Here is a 6,994-nt window from a genome sequence, read left to right on the forward strand (position 1 = left end):
GGCTCTGACCAAGGGCTCTGCAGTGGCATGGTCGTGTGAGCGCTTGGAGAGGAGCCCCCACTTCCTTGTTCTCTACCACCAACATCCCTCTCATGGGTCAGCCCCACTTCAGAGCTAGCAAGTGGCTTGACAGCACCTTGCTGCACTTCAGGGGGGCCTTGAGGACCCGTTTCTGCACTGAAAGTCCTATTCCAGAGGACCTCCATGAAGGTCTGGTTTCTCTGCTCAATAGCTGACCATCGCTCCTCAAGAGATGTCAGTCTATTCTGAACAATGACCATGTTTTCAAGACCCTGGCGACTAAGCTCCTCCATGGCCGTAGCCATCCTCTCCTCTACAGTAGCCAGCCTTACCACAGAGGTAGCCATCCTTTCCACGGAGGTAGCCATCCTTTCCACGGAGGTTGCCATCCTTTCCGTGGTGATGCGTTCATGCGCCAATGCCCCCACAAAGGCTCTGCTCCCTCTGCTCATGTTCGCAATGGACTCCTCCATTCGCTCCACACTCGCAGCGACACTGGAGACAAAACCTGCCAGAGACTCCTACACCTGTTCCTGGAGTTCCAGCACCGCTCTCCTTCTGGATAGACCCGAAGGCACAGGGTCGACATGCAGCTGAGCCTAGCTGGGAGAGTCCAGCGGCCTCCGACGAGGACTCTCCACTGCTGTTCCTGTCTCCACCATCTGCTGATGCTCACTTGTGAGCGGTGATACACCAGGTGACAACACTACTCTATCTTGCGAAGGTCCCACCGAGCTGTGAGTTTCTGCGCTGGTGCTGGGTGCACTTAATTCTGCTGACGCTGCGCCCTCAGAGGCTGCAGCTTCCTCTGAGGAGTCTTCAGGCTCAGGCTGTTCCTCCTGGACAGTGGGGAGGGGGGCTGTCGATGGTCCTGTGGGGGAGTAAAGGAAAGAGTTAGACATGTGAGATAAAGGTTGCATGCACATTGAATATTGCAGATGATCATACGTCAATCTGTTTGAGCATCAGAATCATTATCAGTCACTCATGCAATATCATTGAGAGAGATGATAAACTATTCTGCCACCAGCTTGCTGTGATGTGCCTGTCTGTCCGTCCCCCACTTGCACATCCTCCTCCACTCCCACGATCTCCAGGGCTGCCTCCTCTGCAGTGGTGAGCTGGGCTATTGAAGGTGGCCCTCCTCCAGTCCTCGCCCTCTCCCTCTTATTGTGGGCTCTCTTTTCCTGCAATGAGGGACACAAGTGGAGTCTGAGTGAGAATGAAGGAGTGAGTGTAGAGAATCCATAGCATAGATGCTTAGAAGGAGACAAAGATGGAGTGAGGTGCCAAGACCAACTGCCCTCCCTGTATGTTGTAAGTTGTTGTCATAGCATCACAGTGATAGGGAGTGTGAAGGCTGCATAGTCGAATAGTTAAGTGAATGTGAACATACAGAGAGAGGGAATGGGTAAGGGTGCAGGGATGTAAGGGTGAAGTGGGATGTGGAGGAGGAGGTTGACAAAGCAGAGTGCTGGTGATGAGAGGCGATGGGGATCAGATTGAGGGTCATGGGGATGGAATACTCACTTTACCTGTGCGGAGAAGGTCATGAAACCTCTTTCGGCACTGCAGCCAGGTTCTGCTGCACATTGAAATCGCATTCACCTCCTGTGCCACTTGCAGCCACACAGCTTTGGTCTGTTATGGAGGCTTTTTCCTCCCTGAGTAAGGAAAGAGCACTTCCTTATTTGCTCTTGCTCCCTCCACCAGAGCTTGGAGGGAGGCCTCATCGAATCTGGGTGCATACTTTGGTCTGGTGCTGGACATACTTGCATAGGAATTCCTCAGAAGAATGGTGATAAAGTTGTAAGGCTGAAAAAGAACCAAGGCTGCTTGCAGGCCTTAAAGCCAGCTGCATAGATGACGTCATCAGAGGCGAGTTTCTGTATCAAAAGACTCATTGGGCCAGAGGTTCCCACACGCTGGAAATCAAGTGCCCAATTAGGGAAAAATCACACTTTTGTCCCGCCTCACATCGGAGGCGGGCTCCTGACACGACAACTATTGCATCTTGACCGAACAGTAATGAATAGAGGAGACGGAATGAACCTTTTACTATTTAAAGATGTGCGGGTTAGGTTGATTGGCTATGATAAAAATTGACCCTTAGTGTTAGGGGGATTAAATATGTGGGGTTACGGGGATAGGGTGGGATATGTGTTGGTGTAGGGGTTACGGGGATCGGGTGGGATATGTGTCGGTGCAGGCTCGATGGGCTGAAATGGCCTCTATCTGCACTGTGAGGTTTCTGTGATTCTGTGATTTACTAAGTAAGTGGGTGGACATTACAGCACATTGTCTGCATGGCAGAACCCGAAACTGAAAGTGAAAGACAAAGTAAAACCGAGCCCCCCAGCACCCCTTCAGGTAACACCCGGGAACTGGGACAAACTTCATTGAAGCAAAACTCAAAACACAACACTCCTTTCCCCCAGATAAAACCCCTTAGTCCTCCAGGCGTCTGGGACGGAATCTAACCCGACTTGAGCGCCGCTGGACAGGCATAGTCGGGGTGCCACTGCTAGCCGCAGGAAAACCTTCTTCCGTGGCTGATGACTCCGTGACACCTTCTGTCGATGTGGCTTCCGTCATTGTTGCAGGAAGCAGGCCGTCACTGCCTGGCAGAGGTGGTGGAGACAATGGCCTAGCCTGTGACGTCTCTGTTACTCTCACCGGAGTATGACCCCATAGCTGGTCTACGTGGCATCTGTGTAGCTGGCCATCAGGTGTACGGACGCTGTACGACAGGGGACCCGTGGCCTGCTCCACCACGGCAGGCATCCATTTGTCTCCTCCTGCATAGCAACGGGCAAACACAGTCTCTGACGGCTCGAACTGCCTGGCGGTGCCCTGGTGCTTCTTAGCCAGCTCCTCTTGCTTTGTGTGCATCTCATCCCTGTAGTCCGGGTGTAGCTGGTCCAGTGCAGTCGCCAGCCGGCGACCCATCAGCATCTCGACAGGACTCTTCCCCGTTGCTGAGTTTGGTGTGGTATGCTGTGATAACAGGAACCTGGCCAATCTGGTTTGCCAGTCCCCCACCGATATCCTCACCAGTGCCTCTTTTGTGGTTTGCACCATCCTCTCTGCCTGCCCGTTAGAGGAGGGGTGATAGGGCGCTGTGGTCACGTGGCGGATCCAGTTTCTGCCTGCAAAAGCCTTGAACTCCGCTGACGTGAAGGCTGCTCCATTGTCCGAAACCAGCACGTCGGGGACCCCATGTGTGGCAAACAGCAAACGCAACGCGTTGATCACTGCACTGGATGTCATGGAGCTCATGATAGCCACCTCCAGTCATTTCGAATGAGAATCCACCACTATCAAAAAGATCTTCCCCTGAAATGGCCCTGCAAAGTCAATGTGGAGTCTTGACCATTTACGAGTGGTCCACTCCCAGGGGTGAAGGGGAGCCTTGGATGGGCTATGGTGAGTCAGCTGACATGTCTCACAGCTCTTTACCACCTCCTCCACGTCTCGGTCCAACCCCGGCCACCAGACGTAGCTTCTCGCCAACGCCTTCATGTGCACAATCCCAGGGTGTGAGTCATGCAGCATTTTCAGCACCTCCTCTCTTGCGACGGCAGGAACCACCACACGGCTTCCCCAGAGCACGCAGTTCTTGTGTGCAGACATTTCATGGCGCCTCTGAACGAAGGGCTTGAAATGCTCCTCCTGGACCTCGGAGGGCCAGCCATGCAGCAGCCAGCGTAGCACCCATGATAAGACTGGATCTTTCTGTGTGAGGCTGCCAATCCGCTGGGCATGGAGTGAGGCCTCCGGAACCTCCTCCAGTAGCAGCACCTCCAGGGGTGGTGGCGTCTCAGCCATCGGCTGGTTCAAAGGCAAGCGACTCAGAGCATCAGCATTAGCCAGCATCTTCCCAGGCCTGTAGCAAAGTTCATAACTGTAGGCCCCAACATCAGACTCCACTGAAGCATACGCGGTGATATGATCTGGGGCATGGGCTTGGAGTGATGCAGGAGCCCCAAGAGTGGCTTGTGGTCTGTGTAGATGACGAACTGTCTCCCTAACAGGTACTGGCTGAACTTCTTTACCCCAAATATGATGGCTAGGGCCTCCTTGTCAATCTGGGCATAATTACATTCTGTTGTTGAGAGTGTTCTTGAGGCAAAACTGATAGGCGCTTCCTGGCCATCTGGCTCTATGTGACCCAACAGAGCTCCCAGCCCGTATGGTGAGGCATCACACACCAACACCAATGGCTTGTTTTCATCATAGTGTGCCAGAACCTTATCTGCTTGTAGCAGTTCCTTTGCCTGTCTGTAGGCTGTTTCATGAGCTGAGGTCCAGTTCCACACTGTTGCTTGGTCTAACAGCCTGTGCAGTGGCTCTAAAATTGTGGCATTGCCCTTGAGAAAACAACTGTAGAAGTTTAACAGTCCGAGGAATGCCTGCAGTTCGGTCTTGTTCTTGGGGGTGGGAGCGCTCCTGATAGCCTACACCTTCTCCGTAGTCGGATGCACACCGTCTTTGTCCACTCAGAATCCCAAGAACTCCACCCCATTGGCAGCGAACACACATTTCTCCTTCTGAAGGCGTAGTCCTACCTCAGCCAGCCGGCGTAGTACTTCCTGCAGCCGCTCATCATGGGCTTCCTGTGTCTTGCCTGTAATCAGTATGTCATCCAAGTAAGGATGAACTCCCGGAACACCAGCCAACAGGGTGTCCATGAACCTCTGAAAGATTGCCACAGCCGTAGACACCCCAAACTGCAGCCTTGTGGCTCGGAAAAGTCCTCTGTGGGTGTTGATTGTCAGCAGCTCAGCTGACTCTTCATCCAGGACCAGTTGCTGGTATGCTTGCTTGAGATCCAGCTTGGTGAACAGAGTGCCTCCAGCCAGTGTTGAAAACAGCTCTGTAACTGTTGGTAAGGGATACACATCTGGTAACACAGCAGTATTAACCGTACATCTGTAATCTCCACAGATTCGCAGGCCCCCATCCTTCTTTGCAATGGGCACGATAGGGGTGGCCCAACGGGAGTTCTTCACTGGCAAGAGAACCCCTTGGTTCACCAGCTTATCCAGGGCCTCATCCACCTTCTTGCGCAACGCAAAAGGAACTGGTCGCGCCTTGAAGAACTTAGGCGCTACCCCTGGGTCCACTTCGATTGAGACTGGCGATCCCTGACAGGCCCCGAACTCACCAAAAACCTCTTCATAGTTCTCCAACATAGGCATTATGGGCTGTCGCTGTACCGTGTGTACTCCTGTCACTTCAATACCGAGGGGCTCAAACCAATCTCTGCCCAGCAGGCTTGTGCCCTGCCCCGCCACCACATAAAGTGGAAGTGTGTCCTTGACTGCCTGATACTTAACTTCCACATGAATCATACCCAGCACCTGGAGTTGAGCTTGGGACCACTGCCGTAGCACGCCACTGACCTGAGCCATCGCCGGGGGTTCACTTGGCCACAGCCTATTGTAAGTCTCTTCACTTATCAACGAACACGCTGAGCCTGAATCCACCTCCATGCAGAGTGGTGCCCCATTCATGATCACATTTGCCGTGTATCCCCACTGTCCGTGGGGTAGCTGCTCAGCTTCCGTGGTATACACTGTCTACACATCGTTGTCCTCCAGTGTCAGGGTGTGTGTCTGCGATGCTTGTGTTGGCTCTGCTGCAGCAGCCTGAGCTTTCTTCATGCAGACACGAGCTATGTGTCCTCTTTTCTTACAGAAATGACATACCGCTGACACAAATTTGCATGTAGTAGAACCATGGAGAGCCCCACAGCGGAAACATTTTCTTCCTGTCTCTTTAGTTGCCTCCATGTCTCTCGCAGCAGCAGCTGCGTGTGTGGTCTTGTGCACCTCCTCGGCGGCCTGAGATGGTGCTGCCTCTGTACGGAGCATACGTGTGTTCATCGATGCAGCCTCTGCTGCTAAAGCTTTCTCCTCGGCCAGTCGGAACGTCAGGGCCTTCTCTGCAATGCCGAGTCCAGCACTCCACACACAATCCGATCACGGAGCATATTGTCTAAATGGTCACCAAAATTACAATGTAATGAGCATTTCCTCAACTCAGCAATGTAACTTGAAATAGGTTGTCCAGGCTGTTGTTTACAATTGTGAAAATGGAAACGCTGCACAATCTCTGAGGGTTTTGGGTTAAAATGTTTCTGCAGCTTCTCAATCAAATCAGCATAATCCACCTCACTAGGTTTACGAGGAGCCACCAATGAACGCAGGACGGAGTAAGTAGCAGCTCTGCATACACTTAGCAACACTGAGCGCTTCTTCTCTTTGTCAATATTATTGGCCTCAAAGAAACACCCCAGTCTTTCTGCGTATTCCTCCCATGAACTGTCCTTATCCCCAGAGAACTCTTCAATACGTCCTAAGGTCATCATAGTTTTAATGTGCACTGTCGCTTTAAGATCCATGGACTTTTTTTTTTTTTAATTCTTTTTCTCTTCCGGCCAGAGTTACGGTAGCTACACTCACGGTAGTTGCCTGGCCCGCACAATACTCTGTCCGCCGTCTACGTCGCAGCTAGCCAACTATCAAAACGCCGTTGATGTTGCAAGCTGAGTGGCCCGCTCATCGCAATTTCCAATATCACGGCTGTAGGTTCGCATGTCTATCTCCGTCCTTCTAGAGAGTTCAACAGCCGCCTCGTCGCCAGTATTGCATCTTGACCGAACAGTAATGAATAGAGGAGACGGAATTAACCTTTTACTATTTACTGAGTAAGTGGGTGGACAAGGGGGGCACAGTGGCATAGTGGTTAGCACTGTTGCCTCACAGCGCCAGGGACCTGGGTTCAAATCTGGCCTCGGGTGACTGTCTGTGTGGAGTTTGCACATTCTCCCTGTATCTGCGTGGGTTTCCTCCAGGTGCTCTGGTTTCCTCCCACAGTCCAAAGATGTGTGGGTTAGGTTGATTTGGCTATGATAAATTGACCCTTAGTGTTAGGGGATTAAATACTGGGGGTTACAGGGATAGGGTGG

This window comes from Somniosus microcephalus, chromosome 30 (genome assembly GCF_052327205.1).
Source record: "Somniosus microcephalus isolate GS21.2 chromosome 30, FLI_Smic_1.0, whole genome shotgun sequence".
Lineage (NCBI taxonomy): Eukaryota > Metazoa > Chordata > Chondrichthyes > Squaliformes > Somniosidae > Somniosus > Somniosus microcephalus.